Here is a 14616-nt window from a genome sequence, read left to right as displayed (position 1 = left end):
TCTTCCGTTTTCCTGCTTTCCGGCTGACTACAATATGGTTGTGTTCAAGTCTAAAGTAAATAAGTTCTTGATGAGCCGTTCCGTATAAGTTATCAAATTTACCAAATTTTCATTACTAATGATTACTATATTGTCCAATTTCTACTGTACACTCTTTAACCCTTATCCTTGAGTGGCCTCTGGGCCTTGATAATGTGGTGATGCCTATGTAAAAAAAAAAAAAAAAATCTCCGTTTGTTTCATTGAAGATTTTTATTCTATATATTTTAATAACAAAAAAAAAAAAAAAAAAAAAAACTACATGCTAAAATATTCCTTTGTTTTGGGATTAAGTTCTGTTGAAAAATAAAACCATTCAGACAAAAACTGAAATTGACTTACCAACTCAAATGTTTTACTGTGTTTCAGTCTGTTACTGTCACCAACTCTCACTCTATATGGTTTTACCTCCAGTTCTAGTTTTATATATTGCCTATTCACTCTCATTTTTGTGATTCGCTCTGTTTATTATTTACTAAAAGTATTAAAGATGACTATAAATAGACATCACAAGCCAGCCAGTTTAATGTGCAACAATGGATATAATTCTCTTCAATTTTCAACTTTGAATAAAGAAAGCAAAATAACTATTATAATATGATAGTGTGTGTGTGTGTGTGTGTGTGTGTGATATTTTGCGTGTCATGCTTACATCTTTTTTCTTCTAAGTGGCTGCCGTTTAACTGTTATGATCTTTCATTTCTTGTAATAAATAATTTTAACAAGAATTCTTCAGAAGTTTTGGTTTCAGTTTCGATTATAGCTGATGGCACCCAAGTCATCTATTATTTTATAAAAAAATTTTATCAAGAATTTCTCATAAGTTTTGGTTTTAGTTTCGATTATAGATGATGGCAGTCAAGTCATCTATTTTTTTTTTTATGAATAATTTTACCAAGAATTCTTTATAAGTTTTGGTTTAGGTTTCAATTCAAGCTGATGTACTCAAGACATATAGATATATTTCTTTATTTTTGTAAATCACAACTTTTCAATTTCAATTCACTAAATTGTTAGGTGAAAGTACAGAATAGTTACAAAACGCCCTCTCCATTCCCATGTTAAGAATGGATTTCTAAATAATAACATTATTTCAGTATGGTCTGTATCCTGTATAAGTACCAAAAAGGCAAATGCATGCTGGTTTTAGCAAAAATATTTATAACAATCTGTACAACAAATAAAGTTGTGGAATTTTCACTAGCATACCAATTATTATCATTTTTTTTAATGTTAATCTATAAGAATCCATAGAAAATTGACTCTATAATAATATATACAAAATCTGCATGAATTAAAATATCATATTTAAGCATATTTTACAATCGAACAATGCCGGGCATCCCTGCTAGTAAATATTATTAGATTTCACAAACTGGGCCAGTTTAGTATCAATGCTGCTGTTCCTCAGGGCTCTATTCAAGGTCCAACACTGTTTCTACACTATATAAATGACCTTTCAGAGAATATTAATCAGGAAGTTAACACCATTCTCTATTCTGGTATTGCTTCGCGCCCATCTTTCTCGTATCAGTTGAAATATGCACTTGATCTAGAAGTTGATCTGGGTTCAGTTATGGATTGGGGTAAGAAATGGCTTGTTTTGTTTAATCCAGTTAAGACTCAGCTATTGTATTTTAATCACAGATGTGTCCTTTTCCTTCCTAAGATTCTTATGGACGGTTCAGCTCTTGATGAGAAATCGACTTTAAAACTTCTTGGTCTTTCTTTCTTTCTCATCCAATCTTTCTTGGAGTCCATAAATTTTCCATTGGATTTTCCATTGCTCTTTCTGCTGTGCTGCTCGTAAAATCGGTTGTCTATCGATCTAAACACTTTCTCACACTGGAGGCTATTCTTTATCAAATCTAATATCAAACCATGTATGGAATATTGGTGAATAAACAAGAAATTGCCAAAAGAAATTATCGTATTTTTAGCAAAATGCGCAGTTATTTATCGATTGATGCAAAATTTGCTTTAATTTCAAGTTTGATTCGATGTTCCCTTCAATCTCGAAAGACAAAGGATACCCCTGTAAGGGCAGCTGCGCGTGTAATTATGAAGCAAGGGTTGTGCAATCCCCAACCACACCTCTCCTGAATTGGCACTGCTTGAGTCGAGTGGCAAAGAGAAGTCCAGGATGACTGGAAACAATGCTGAGATAAGCGGAGAGCACATACAGCACCTAGAAGTCCCAAATGGTCACCTATTTAACTTTGGTGATCCAGTGGGAACCAGTGTGTCAACTTGAATACAGAAAGCAAAACAAACATTATTATGGAACTAAATACAATACTTTGTTTTTTTGTTTTAAAAAAAGAGTAGAAAAAGGTATTGCGGATACATTTTTCGACAGCCCAGAAACGCTCACCTCCTCCGTTTTGCCCTTCAGTCCTCGTCTCCAACGAATTAGTAATGTTTCTGACAAAGGGGGAAGAAAAGCTACCTACTTGGTAGACAGTTTTTGTGTGGCAAGTAGCTAGAGATGACTAAATTGTTTCTATTCTATTTTTGTAGACATGCCACGAATAAGGGTGCTGGTAGCAAACGTTTTTCTGGGCTGATGGTCTCCGTCTGATTGTCAGCGACCCAAATCTTGAATTAACTCCTAAGGAGGCCATCCTATCAGCAGGTGCATAATACCGGGCCTTCTGCATTGCCATTTGGTGAATGGCGTTTGGACTATGCAGTAGTTTCTGGTGGGGCCTCTCGATGCCATATTAGTGGGAACTGTTATGGCTTTTCCCTTTAATTAGCATACAAAAGTCTTCCTTCTTCACTTTCTTCTCATTCCCTAATCTCTCTCACTTCCCATCAGCCTTGCTTTAAATCTGTTGACCTCTTCCACAGACCCTTCAACCTAACCATGAAAAATTCAAACAATCAAAACATGAGAAAACCAGAACCACAACTTCCAATGTAGACTTCTATTACAAGGTCTCCTTATGTGAACGCCAGGTAGAAAGCATTTATTCAGTTATCAGTTTATCTATCCATCTAATTGTCTATCTATCTAGCAGAGTAAACAATAGATTGAATTGTGGTAAACAATAAAGTTGAGGGATGTGCAAGTGAAGAAAGGGTCAAGGGTAATGTTATGACAGGTATCAAACTGGGTGACTGATCAAGTTGTACCGGAATATCTGAATGGGTTCCAGAAGTGACATGTCAAGGGTTCCGGTTTGAATAAGCCGAGGTAATTTTAGTGAGTTGGGTTTTGAGACGCTAAAGAGACAAGATGGGTTAAACAGGTCTCCCTCTAAGGAGGCAACGGTTTCCAAATGGATGCAGAGAAACCACAAGCCAAAGATTGTCATTCACTCCAGTTCTGCTGTGACAAAATATCTGGAAGCAAATAAAAATATATATAAAAAACACTCAGTCGTTCTGGGTCCGTCTTGAAAGTGTCTTTGTTAAAACAGGTTCCAGCTCTCCAAAAAATGATCGACAAATCTCCCAGAGGCACCAGGTATGTAGTCAATGTTTCGTGTATTATATAGGTTCTGACACACATGCACCCACACACAGACACAGACCAGTCACGGCCTGATAAAAAGAGTTGGTAAATGTTACCTTATGCTACCAGCGCTATCCCTGCCACCCCGCACCCCCTCCCCAATGTAAACAGACTTTTTGTGAAATGTTAAACGATATTCTACTCGGTAAATGCCGGCACATTATTTACAGAAAAATGGTTAATTAAACTGCAGAAGCACCTGTTAAACTACACAAGTTCTACCCCCCCTCCCCCAAAAAAGAACAAAAGACATAAAAATGTTTTTGTAAACCGCTTGTGGAAACTTTATTTGTTAGATCAATTAAAAAGCATTAAAAACTACATAAGACAAAAAAAAAAAACACAAATGAACCACATATTTATTTATTTTTTAAAAACTTTCTTATTTCAAATGGTCGCTTAAAGATTCCTCCACGATGTGATAAGACACTTCACTACGCCTATTCGCATGCAAACGTATCATGTAAGAAAAACGCTACCGAAGACGGTGATATGGCGCAAAATAGTCCCAATGTCCAGGGGTTCATACAATGCAAATGGTAAATTTGCGATGGGTTTGATTATCAGATTCATTGTCAGTGACCTTGAATACCCCCCCCCCAAAAAAAACAAATTAGAGTGGTCGGGGTTCTGTTGTAGCGTAAGGTAACATTTACCAAAGAGTTAAATAAGACCGTTAATCAAACTGTTAAATAATAGAAATAAACACACAAATAGATAAGAAAAAGACTATCGTTTATACATAACATCCTTCTTTAATGCCAGGGATTGTGTTCCAATCTTCAAGAGGTTGAAATACAATTATAGGAGACCAAATCTGACCGGTTGTTCTTGTATGAAACTGGCATTAACTGAACTGTCAAAATTTATGAAAGGAGGTTGTCTCTATCTTTTATTTGAGCGACTTTTATGTTATAAAATTTTTTTTTTTTTTTTTTTTTTTTTTTACAAAGGCATCACCACATTATCAAGGCCCAGAGGCCACTCAAGGATAAGGGTTGAAGAGTGTACAGTAGAAATTGGTCAATATAGTAATCATTAGTAATGAAAATTTGGTAAATTTAATAACTTATATGGAACGGCTCATCAAGAACTTATTTACTTTAGACTTGAACACAACTTGTTTGGCTTTTTTGTATAAAAAAAGCGAAACTGAATCAGGAGCAAATGCGTCTAACTGGCACTCATGCCAGGGACGTTCAGAAAAGCAGTAAGCTTTGATCAATGTCGGGAAAACCCTTCATATCAGATAATTGCTAATCATTTGGACACTCCCCTTTTTGTAATGAGCTGGTTTTTCCCAATATAGTGGGGAAACAAATACGCAGAAATCTTAAAGCCAAAGTTAAGTGCGTGATCTCATATGCACCTGTGTGAACTCATTCACTTAACTTTTTAATCGTTTAATTTCAACCATTCTCACTTTTCACTATTAGCGTCGCAGTAACATATCACGTTTTCTTTCACTTTCTTTTCTGCCTTCGCCTCAAGGCTTCGGGTTCAAGCCTACCTGCCTACTAACACTTTTTTCCCTACACACACACACATTGATAAACACCCGGGCAATACTGGGTACCCTCGCTAGTATATATATAAATCTCACCTGTCTGTTTAAATGTATGTATGTATGTATGTATGTATGTATGTATGTATGTCTGCCTAAAACTTTTGACAGAGGCGACGGATTTTCACGAGATCGTTATCATTTTGAAGCTCGACCCTTCGGACGACAGATGGAATGAAAGTGGCAATATGGTGTTTGTGTCATTTTTTATGTGTTCTGAACCAAATCTTGCCTGACTTTACATGCCTGACTTCTGAGCTTGTTGCTTTTGGTGTCAGGGACAAATATGAAATCTGCATGAATTAAAATATATTTAAAGGTATTTTACAATCCAGCAAGGCAGAGTGCATGCCCCCATTAATTATTATAATTAAGTATCAAATTTAAAATATCATATATCATTCAATATCCCCTCCCCACACACACACATATCCATTATCATATGTATTATCACCATATCTTACCATTAATCAACCCAAATAAAACTTACATCCCAACTCCTGTAAATTCTAAATAAAAACAAAAAATAAATTTATGTTGGATATTTGGCAAGTTACCCTGTAAAGAGAGGCATTCGATTGGTTGCACACAAGCAAATTAATTTCATTTGAAGAATAAGAGGCTTACTACCATTGTCTGTTGAAATGAATAATTTGACCAGAAATATGTGAGAGAAATATCGGTCAAAGAAGTAGAACAATAGACAATGGGAAATATTAAGTATTCCAGAATGAAAGAATGTTTATATAAATCGACAACAGAAAGAGAACTGTTAAGTGTTGAGACATTATGTTGAACAAAGATGACGGTAGTAAATCAAATCAGTAAAGAACAATGCAGTCACGATCTTGTATGTTGAGTAATTCTTAATCACAAAGATGGCAGCGAAGAATCAATGCAGTCACGATCTCAAGTGTTGATTAATTCTTAATCTTAATAAAGATGGCGGTGAAGAATCAATGCAGTCATGATTCAGTCATTTCAAGACAAAGGTAGACAGTGAACTGATTGACTCCAAAATTCGATAGTTTTATAATAAGGTTGGAGACTTCCCATTGGTTCATTGTCTTAACCGTAAGTTATGAATAAGATCATCGAAATCATTGGGATCATACCTTCATTATTAATCAAAAACATTTTAACCCTCCCCCCTTTTTTGATATAATGAAAAAGTCCTTTTGGACTCAATTTGGTTTGATAGTGTAAAAAAAAAATAAAAAATAAAAATTACAAAAAATATTTATTTTCTTATTTTTCTTTTGTTTTATTTATTTTTGGATCAAAAAATATATTGGTATAATGTGTGCAAAAAGAAGACATTTTTAATCACTTTAAGTTTTTTTTAGTACATATAAAAATACAGATATACATGCTTTTCAAATATATATATATATATATATATATATATATATATATATATATATATATATATATATATATAGCCAGTAGAGTTTAGTCCTAGAAGTACATCCAATGAAACAACATGTGTCTACCAAAATAGTGCTCAATGAGTGAACAGAGCAGGTATATTAATTTTATTTATACAAACATTAATGGCTACATATGTGCATACATGTTTCTGTAATCCCCCAACGTGGGTGATTACAGAAACATGTATGCACATATGTAGCCATTAATGTTTGTATAAATAAAATTAATATATATATATATATATATATACACAAATATTTTATAAATGTTTATTTTTGAAATATTGTTAATTTCAATGTATACCGTTTTTGTTTAACGGGTGGAGACTGTTATGATAAAAACTGAATCACCGTTAATTTCGAGTGAAGCTCAATGTATCTATTTTATAGGTGCAGAGCATATATAGTACAAAATTTTGTTGAAATTCAAAGACTTACATTTTTTCTTTTTTATAACTTTTGTTTATTTCATCTTGGATTTCTTCATTACAGCCGTTTCGTTAATGGGATGGCAATTTTAAACAAAATTTATAAAAAAAGAAAAAATGTAAGTCTTTGAATTTCAACAAAGTTTTGTACTATGTACACAAATATATATAGATATACATACTTTTCAAACATATATACATTGAAATACAGATATACACATTTTTTCAAATATGCAGACTATTTTTTTTTTTGTTGTTAAACAAAAACTCGAAACATTCTGTTAGATATTTCAATTTGTTAATTTTGTTAGGAAGACAAGAAAAAAATGGTCATAGTTTAGCATTGTACCTGGGACAATTTACAATCTATTATTATTAATTTTTTTTTTGTGGTTTTTGACTTGTCATTTTTGATTTCTGAAAATAGATTTATTCATGACTAAATTCCAAAAAGTTTAATGATAAAATGTTTTAATCTTATCTTTTTTATAGGTTTAGTCAAAATGTCAGCTATATTATTACATAATTAAGGGTAATAGATTTTTTACAAATTTAATTCCTTATGAAATGATATCCGATATCAATATACTTCGACCTTTGATGAATCAGAATTATTTGCTAATAAGATACTATTCTGGTTATTACAATGAATTACTATCGGTTTTTAACTTAGATCTGGTTTTAAAATAGACTTTAGAAGGGTGTTTAGAAAAACTGCTTCCTATGCTGAGTGCATAAGTGCAACAAACTCTGCCTTACATGTAGAAAGGGCAACAATTTGTTGCTTTTTACTTTTCCAGGAGATCATAGGCCCAGTCTTTGACAGTCTAAAACAGTATTCCATTATACTTTTTTGATCCTCAGAGTTACCCCAATTGTAATCTGAAAAGCCTTCTAAATTTAGGGAATATGTCGACTTTTTAAATACTAAAGATTGTTCCTTGGTTCCTTTTAGATAATGAAGGACATGCTTTGCACAAGTCCTTAATTGTCGGTTTTGATAAGTTTTGAGATAGCTTTGTTACAGTGTAACATATATCAGGCCTAGTGGTTACCATCAAATAGATTAGACTTCCAATAATTTCTCTGTATAATCAATTGTCTATTAATTTAGTTTTGGCCTCTATATTCTTATTTATATTAATCCAAGGAGAGTTATACATGGTTTGCAATCTTGCATTCCAAACTTTAGCAGAATTTTTTTCAATGTACTGTGATTGGTTGATTCATTTGTACAGGCAAACTTTATACCAAAGAACCATGACAATTGTCCTAGATCAGCCATTTAAAATTTTTTTTATTTAATTTATTTTTAACATCTTTTAAAGTGTTGTCACAATTTGAGACGAATAATACATCGTCAACCTAAAAAACTAAAATCAACAATTTATTACCTATATTTCTGATATACATGCATGCGTCTATGGGACACTGCCTGAATTCTTATTCTATTAAATAATTATAGAGTGTTAAATCCCAATTGTGAGCACTTTGTTTTAGACCGTACAGTGACTTATTCAGTTTCCATACAAAATTTTTATTTTTCATTTTAAGTCCCTCGGAGGGGGGGGGAGGGGAGGGGAGGTAAATATAAATCTCACAGTCAATCGGAGCATTTAAATAAGCATTTTTTTTTATATCTATTTGATGTATTTTTAAATTGCATTGAGTGGTAAGTTACAATAAAATTCTAATTGTTGTTAATTTTTGTCATTGGTGAGAATCTGGTAAAATATTCGACTCCAGAAATTTGTGAAAAACCTTTTGCAATAAATCTTGCTTTAAAAGTTTCATTGCCAGAAACTGTCATTTTTTGGGAGAAAATCCAGTGAGAAGAAATTATAATCTTATCCTTTGGTTTTGCCACCATTTCATATGTATTATTTTCAGATAAAGCTTTCAATTCGGATTTCATAGCTTTTTTCCATTCTTGGTGACTTTCTGAGTTAATCGCCTCATTATAACTTTCTGATGTGCTTTTCAACGAGAAACAGTAATCCATTATGTAGTCTTGTAGCTTTTCAATTTTTAAGAAGTTTGGCCTTTTTCGATCCCTTATCAAGTATCAACATGTTGGGTTAATATTTATGTCAGTAGTTTTACTGCAACTGTCGTCAGTATTAATATTTTCGTTGTGATCAATGAAAATACTAGGTAATATTTCCTCAAGTTTTTCATTCACTGATTCATCATTTTTAAATTAAATGTATCATTGAAGTTTACACATCTAACTTTTTTATGGCATTCTGGTCAAGAAAGTAGATTAAATAAGCTGGACTGCTTTTATTGTAACCTATGAAAATACCGTTTTCACTTTTAATATTTAGTTTACACAAATTTTCTATGAATGTGTTATACCAGCCTTCCTTGAACAGGGGAATTTACACCGATTAGCACTATAAATAGTGCTAGTATTTCCAACACTGGTGAGAGAGATGCGACTGCACTTCAACTACTAGCTGAGTGCCCAGCAGATATACGCGCTTTCCTATCTTTATGCATTATTGTTATTATACTTGTTCCTTAACCAAACCTCGACTTGATTGTTCTTATTTTCATTATTGTTCCACGACACAGCAGATTGGCAACAAGGAATCAAAACGACCGTCACTGCAGAGAATCACCAAAAGTGATTGGAATAAAGATTCGTAAAATCTTTACGACAGAACACCTTCGTCATTTCAACAAATATTTGAATACGCAAGGATTAACAGCGAATTAATTACTACAATAGTAATTTGGCGACGGGAAAAAACTTGCTACCAAAATCTATAGCGAAAAAGGCGAATGTTGTTAATTATTTAATAATTGAACACATCAAGTGTTTTAGAAAGGGAAAAAGGGTTCATTTTTTTCTTCACTAGAAGCCATTTTTCCTATGGTAAGAATTTTCTTTTGCAAAGTTAAATGTCTAAAACCAACTAGCAAATACCGTGTAAGCTTATCGTTATTTCGATAACATCTGGGATTTGAAAAAAGAAAAAAAAAACATGCTTGACTTTGTCAAGAGAAAAAGAGACAGATCATGAAAAATAATTATTCGCGTACGTCATTTGTGCTTAGCAAACACGTAAAGATTCAAGCCATTTTTTGAAAAAGGCAAAGAGGGTAAAAAAAAACCAAAAAAAACCCCTAAAAATTTCCCATGCGAATTCGTCGGATATTTAAAACGACGAATTTTATTTTTGCTACGTAAAAACGTGTGCAAATAAAAAAATGTTAAACAAATGTTATTTCGCTGCATTGTTTCTAGTAAGACTAGAAATATAGCGTGCAACAAATTAAGTTACAAAAGAACTGCTAAACTGTTATTCTTCAAACAAAAGAATTGGGAAAGAAAACTTGGTTGATTTTTTTTTTTTTACTAAGGAATATTTATTTAATACAAGCGTAAATTGTAAACTTCATATGAGGGATGCAAAATTCAAAAATTCACTGTTGGAATTGGAACAATTCCAGGCAGAGCAAAATCTCCCGTTGCAAAAGCAGCAAATTCAACAACAAGTAGAAAGAGAAGAGAGATTCAAATAAGCATTTGAAGAAAAAATTCTTCAACAACAGAAACGCTTCGAGGAAATATTGATGAAAACGCAGAAGAAACAAAAAAAATTCTGGAGGTGACACAGTTAACTAAAGCGGACGATAATCATAACGCATTTTCTCAAACAGCTGTGTGGGCCGCTATTGAAAATTTCAATTACAATCCAGAAGACGATGTCACTTTTGTTCAGTACTATAGACGATATGAGGATATTTTTATATCGGATGGTGGTACCTGGTCAGTGCAAAAAAAGTTAGGCTTTTGTTAAGGAAATTGGGAACAGCCGAGCATACAAAGTTCATGAATTTTATTCTCCCAAAAAAGACCAATGAGTTGAGCTTCGAAGAAGCAGTTACGCTACTTACAGAACTGTTTTCTGCAAAAACGTCTCTTTTCCATAGGCGATACAAATGTATGAATGTTACTAGAAGAGAGGAAGACGACTACACTACTTATGCAAGTATAGTGAACAAGCATTGCGACGATTTTACACTGGAGGAATTATGAGCAGATAATTTTAAATGTTTAATATTTGTGCAAGGGCTGGTCTTAAATAAAGACGCTGAAATCAGGCGTCGTGTTTTAAATAAACTCAAAAACGAACCAAATTTAAAACTACAAAACTTAGCGGAAGACTATGAACCATTTATTGTGTTGAAACAAGACAGTCGTGACATAGAGAAAAGCGGAGTGTTGCATATTAAAAAAGATCCATCAAAAGAAAAATTCGACTTCAAAAAATAACCAGAGAAAGAAACAGGGAAAAGATCCACCTTGACCATGTTGGAGGTGTGGAAATAAACATTGGTACAATGAGTGTCCCTACAAATTCAAACAATGTGACAACTGCCACTAAAAAGGGCATAAAGTATCACAGTGTAGAAAAAAATCTGGTAGAAAGACATCCATTAAACTTACAAAAATTGAGCCCGAGGAACAAAATATCTGGAAATATGTACAGGTCAAAATGTTTAAAAGGAAAGTAAGGCTACAGCTTGATAGTGGGTCTGACATTTCTATTATTAATGTACAGACATGGAAGAGGCTTGGGAGACCCACTATGATAAATCACATAAAATGGCGAGAAGCGTCAGTGGCGAAAAAATTACCTTCGAAGGAGAATTATTGATGAATATTTTTTTTCCAGAACAGGGCCGAAAAAGCAAGAATTTTTGTCATGCGAAAATCAAACAACCTCTTTGGAACTGATCTGTTTGAAAAGTTTAGACTATGGGATCTGCCTTCAATCTCATTTTGCCAAAAGGTTGAAGATTCGAATGTGGAGGGAGAAAAACTTAAGAGGGAGTTAAAAGAGAATTTCTCAGACATATTTTCAGGCAGTTTGGGAAGGTGTACAAAAGCGGTAGCAAAATTTGACGTAAAAGTAAATGAACAGCCAGTGTTCAGAAAGAAAAGAAATGTTCCATACGCTGCTATAGAACAGATAGATGGTGAATTAGAAAACATGGGTGTCATCAAAAAAATTGATCACAGCACCAACAGTTTACATAAAAAAAAAGTGTAAGGAGATTCAGGTTTGCGCAGACTTCACGAGAGGCTTAAACAGGGCATTACAAGATCACCATTATCCTCTTCCAAGCCCTGAAGAGATATTTGCAAAACTGAGTGGAGGGAAATATTTTTCTAAAATCAACCTCAGTGATGCATACTTACAAGTTCCAGTCAATGAGGAGTGTTCAAAGCTGCTATGTATTAATACCCATAAGGGATTGTACAAGTTTAACAGACTTCCTTTTGGGGTCAAAGTCACCCCTGCGATTTTTCAGCAAATTATGGACATTATGTTAAATGGGTTGGATTTTGCAGTAGGGTACCTGGACGATGTGTTAATGAAAAGCGCTAGCAAAGAACATACAAAGCTCATGTAAACCAAGTATTCAAAAGGATCCAGGATTATGGATTTTAAGTAAAACAGGAAAAATGTACATTTTTCATGGAGAAAATAAAATACTTGGGGCAAATCATTGATAAACATGGAAGAAGGGTGGATCCAGATAGATCGAGTGCAATAAAGAATATGCCTGCTCCAGAAAATATTGTGTCTTTACAAAGTTTCTTAGGTTTGGCAAATTACTACAATCTATTTGTGCCAAATATGCATAAACTAAGGTCGCCTTTAAATGAACTGTTAAGGAAAGACCAAAAATGGGTCTGGACGCAAGAGTGTGAAGAAGCATTTCGGGAAATTAAAGAGACTTTAACGTCTGACTTGTTTCTGGCACATTATAATCTCAAGCGTGAAATTATAGTTGCAAGCGATGCCAGCTCCTAAGCATAGGAGCATGCATTTTACACAAAATGGATGATGGAAAAGTGAAACCCATAGCACATTCATCCCAATCACTTTTGCCAGCTGAAAAGAACTACTCACAAATTGAAAAAGAGACGCTAAGCATTATATTCGCAGTAAAGAAATTTCATTGTTTCCTGCACGGTAGGCAATTTCTGTTACAAACAGAGCACAAACCATTATTACCGATTTTCGGATCGAAAAAAGGACTACCACAACATACGGCGAATAGACTCCAAAGATGGGGTACCATGCTTCTGAATTACAATTTTCAAATGGAGTATGTACCATCTAAAAAATTTGGTCATGCAGACAGGTTATCGAGATTAATACCTAAGCAGACAGAACCATTCAAGCGGAAGTTGAAGTAAAAAACACGTTATGTGACACAATAAGAGAAGTTCCATTAACGCTTGATGAGATTAAGAGTAAGGCAGAGGTGGACGAATTTATTATACGCACGAAAGAAATGATAAACAATAATGAACTGGATGAAGAAATTTATTCAATTTGCGATAACGTCCTGTTATATAGCGACAGGGTTGTAATTCCTGCGATATTACAGAAAAGAATACTCAAGGAATTCCATGTAGGACATCCAGGTATATCAAGAACGAAAAGCCTTATGCACTCTTTCGTTTATTGGCCAAACATGGATAAGGATATAGAAGGAAAAATCAGGGAGTGTAGAGGATGCGCATTAGCTATGAAAGCTCCTCCGGCTCAATTTGGATCATGGGCAAAACTGGACCGACCCATGTCTAGGATTCATTTAGATTTTGCAGGACCACTAGATGAGTTCTACTATCTCATTGTTGTAGACAGCCTATGTAAATGGTTGGAAGTATTAAAATGTAAGAATCCCACATCCGAGGTAACTATCAACTTCCTGTATGAACTATTCACTAGGTTTGGAGTAGTAGACTGCATTTTTACAGACAATGGAACGCAATTTACGTCTACTGAATTTAAACATTTTTTGCGATGATTATCTAATCGAGTATATAAACATTCCGTCATACTACCCAAGAAGTAATGGACAAGCAGAGAAATTCATTAACACATTCAAGAGAGCCCTGAAAAAAGCTAGTGGGTCGCCGATGGATAAGTCAATCCAACAGTTTTTACAAGTCTACAGAGTCACTTCGAATGCAAACATTGAAATGTCGAAGACACCTGCTGAGGTTATGTTTGGACGTAAGGTTAGATCGATTTTTCACAAGTTGTTACCAAACCAGGATAGGCTAAACCTCAAAAAACCGATAACAAAAAAAACGGTATAAAGTTGGTGAAAGAGTCTTCTACAAGATTCACAAAAATAATAAGACTTTCCGGGAGTCCGGCAGTGTTGAGAAACAAATAAGCAACATCGTCTACATGATTAAGGAACCTGACTTTGTGAACAAACGTCACACTGACCAAATTCGGAAAAGATACTCGAACAGTGAGGTGACCAGATCGCCCGAGGACATCATGGACACAGTGTTTGATACTTTTCAGGTGTCCATACCAGAGACAGCTCCGGAGAACAGAGGATCAAACAGAAAACTGAAATGAACAGAATTGATTAGAGTGAACCCAAAACAAAAATGTTATTAATCCCAGATGGGATATTTTCAAAGGGGGGTGTTATACCGGCCTTCCTTGAACAGAGGAATTTACACCAATTAGCACTATAAATAGCGCTAGTAATTCCAACACCGGTGAGAGAGATGCGACTGCACTTCAACTGCTAGCCGAGTGCCCAGCAGATATACACGCTTTCTTATCTTTGTACATTATT

General features: G+C 34.1%; 1 protein-coding gene across 4 annotated transcripts in view; it reads right to left on the bottom strand.

Moving 5' to 3' along the window:
- The window catches only part of LOC145263717 (dual specificity protein phosphatase 19-like), a 64911-nt gene that overhangs the window by 32160 nt on the left and 18135 nt on the right, over nt 1-14616 (bottom strand). Inside the window, exon 1 of one of the 4 annotated variants that reach the window (XM_080120681.1) lies at nt 382-422. The exons of the other annotated variants lie outside the window; for them this stretch is intronic. The gene's annotated coding sequence lies outside the window, so the exon portion shown is untranslated. Of the gene's footprint in view, nt 1-381; nt 423-14616 lie in introns of those variants that run through there. 4 annotated transcript variants of the gene reach the window in all.

This window comes from Euprymna scolopes, chromosome 39, assembly GCF_053919585.1.
Source record: "Euprymna scolopes isolate OS-2025 chromosome 39, ASM5391958v1, whole genome shotgun sequence".
In the NCBI taxonomy this organism is placed as follows: domain Eukaryota; kingdom Metazoa; phylum Mollusca; class Cephalopoda; order Sepiida; family Sepiolidae; genus Euprymna; species Euprymna scolopes.
Note: the sequence above shows the minus strand (reverse complement) of the source record. Positions and strands in the feature narration are given on the sequence as shown.